The 3,099-nt window shown below is 31.7% G+C and overlaps 1 long non-coding RNA gene across 1 annotated transcript; it reads right to left on the bottom strand.

Moving 5' to 3' along the window:
- Positions 1-757: 757 nt before the first annotated feature.
- LOC145159909 (uncharacterized) lies at positions 758-2,485 on the bottom strand. Its single transcript, XR_013737955.1, has 2 exons — positions 1,240-2,485; positions 758-1,063 (listed from the first exon to the last, which is right to left on the bottom strand). It is a non-coding gene; the product is annotated as an uncharacterized LOC145159909 (long non-coding RNA).
- Between the last annotated feature and the right edge of the window lie 614 nt (positions 2,486-3,099).

The raw sequence follows: 3,099 nt of genomic DNA, 5'->3' as shown, positions 1-3,099 counted from the left end.
AAATAGCGATTTTGGCTTCAAAAATCGATAATCAGTGAATTGATGAAGAACGCCACAAGTGATGAATTAAGATCAGACGAGCAATGATAAACTGAACTTGGTGATGGTGATGATGTCGATGATGAACGTGTTCGACCACACACATCACTAGGTCAAATATATATATATATATATATATATATATATATATATATATATATATATATTATTTCCTTAATTACAGGATTTGAATTAAATGATTTCGTTAATTAAAAGTACAAAAGGTCCAAAATACCCTTAAATGGTTTATTTAATTATTTATTATTTCTTGAATTCTCATTGGTGCATTTAGGTACACAACAGTTGCTAGAAACATTTGAAGCTAACTCTCTCTCTCTCTCTCTCTCTCTCTCTCTCTCTCTCTCTCTCTCTCTCTCTCTCTCTCTCTCTCTCTCTCTCTCTCTCTCTCTCTCTCTCTCTCTCTCTCTCTCTCTGTGTATATATATATATATATATATATATATATATATATATATATATATATATATATTTGGGTTCAACACATAACCAAATTACATCGTATAACCACATAACCACTTCGTGGCCGTGAGATTACATTTAAGGCAAAAGAATACGACGGTTAAAACCACTAAAAATGAACATATTGAAATCAAACGTTCCTAAGTCCTAACATATCCATTATCCAAATTTGCTTCAATCCATGTTCATAAATGAACAAATATTGATAAATTAAAATATGTCCATAAATGAACAAATGTATATAAATGAATATGGACATAAAAACCAAGCAGATTACAATCATATCACAAATATTCATATAATGTTTAATACATGTTCTTCTATGAACATTTGTTTCATAAATGAACATGTATAATCTTCTTATGTATGTGCAATGGTTGAAATCACAACCCCTAGGATTAAATTATGACTAGATCATACAAAGGAGGGTGGAATCACAATATGATTATATTTGAACATATACAAATGTTCGTTTTCTTTCCTTCTGCACTTCTTCTCCCTATACCGCCATCTCCACCACCATATACAACGTCTTGATCAGAATCTACACCACAAACACCAAAAAACTAAAATGTTTTAACATTTGGTAACAAAATTAAAATATCAGCAAGATCAATAACACTAGTTCCCAAAACAAAATGTATTCATTACAAGTTAATAAACATGTATGAACCTTATGAATCAGAATCATGATGAACTTAAAGAGAATAATATTTTTACCTGAGTCTCAGCAAGTTCATACTTCTTAAACATATGCTCCTTATCTTCTTTAGTCAAGATTTCATGCTTTGGTGCAATAATTTGTTTGGTAATGTTTACAAACAGTTCAGTAATCTAAAAACAAGATTAATCTAAAAACAAGATCAATGCATTAGAATTCAAAATAGGGAGATTAATAAAATGTAGAAATTCAACTTGATTTGTCTTGAATTGATCTATCTGGTATCTTAGGGGCAAAATTTCCACTTTGACTTCACATTCATTGAACATTGCACGAGTATGATTGTTCATCTTGCCTTGCAAACCTAAGATAATCCAGAGCAAGGTATCCTTTTTGGTAATATTAAGCAAATTGTGCTTCACTTTTGCTTTGTTTATATCCCAAGGACCACATAAAATAACCAAAATCTGGAACAATAAACAAAATGAACTAAGATTCAAGCTAAAATCATGGTAAGAAACTGTAAGAAGCCCTTTACCCTTCCCAAAATGTGCTTAAACTGTTGTATCGCAACTAAAACGATGGTATGATCACTACCGCATATGAACATGATTTCAAAAAGTATTACGAAATTGAAAAAATAGTGATAATCATTAAAGCTTTGGGAAGATGTGTAAAAAATTCATTTAATCCTAAACAGTACCAATCAGAAGCTAACATTGATTATGTTGTTCTAATTAGGAAAAAGGAACGAAAGGAAGCTAATCAGGCCACGATTCCCTAACGATGATACTATGGATAGCATCTCCGAGCTTTCTTAACCCTAAAACCTCCACATCGCTATCAGATTCAAGACCAAGCGCGATCAAATTGAGATTTCTAGATTGGCTCGCAAATAGATGTTGTTGTGATTCCTAATTTGAACGTTCGTACTAAATTTGAAGTAGATGATGTTATTCTAATTAGGTTTTACGAGAGAAGACAAGGTGTGTATTTGATGAATTTGATCTGTATTGGGTGTGAAAGAGGGATTTTGATATGTATTTATATCGTATATAGAATAAATTACAATTTACATTCAGAGATCTGCATCTGTTATGTAGAGAGGAAGGGGATGAAAAGTTGCAGTGGTATTAATCGGTGGTTCGGTGATGACGAGGTGTTGGTGGCATCTGGTGGTTTCGATGTAGAAGATGAAGCGAATGATTCAAAATCTAACATTTGTAATGGTGAAGATGCAAAAACCCAGTAATGCCATTTGGGGTATGTGATTCGGTGTTGTGCAGACCAAACTCTTTTGAGTACTTTTTTAATCAAAGCAAGTCATCACATGATCCAAGGGCTATAAATGCGGTTAGCCCATGTAATTTGGTTATATTTTGAACGTCCTTTTATATATATATATATATATATATATATATATATATATATATATATATATATCACATGATCCAAGGGCTATAAATGCGGTTAGCCCATGTAATTTGGTTATATTTTGAACGTCCTTTTATATATATATATATATATATATATATATATATATATATATATATATATATATATATATATATATGAGAATGTTCAAATGAAAACAATTATGAAATCGAGAATGCGAGAATAAATCTGGGCCACATATTTTTTTTGCCGCAAACCCTCCCACGTATTCATTCAACAGAGGAATGTAATATTCATATGTGAATATAAAGGTAAGTATATTCTCATATATCTCAAATTTGTCGCTTAAGCGCTTCAGCGTACCAGGACGACGGAACATATAATATTCATATAGAATAAGTTTATGTCTATTCACATGTGATTATTCATATAGGAATATGGCGGTTGGTTGCGGAGGTGGTGGTGGTATCGGTGGGTGACATATGTTACACCCTCTTTCCAAATCAGATCGATTTATGGCTTCA

The sequence above is a fragment of the Lactuca virosa genome, chromosome 2 (genome assembly GCF_052849685.1).
Source record: "Lactuca virosa cultivar CGN04683 chromosome 2, Lactuca_virosa_CGN04683_v6, whole genome shotgun sequence".
NCBI classification, from domain to species: Eukaryota; Viridiplantae; Streptophyta; class Magnoliopsida; order Asterales; family Asteraceae; genus Lactuca; species Lactuca virosa.
Note: the sequence above shows the minus strand (reverse complement) of the source record. Positions and strands in the feature narration are given on the sequence as shown.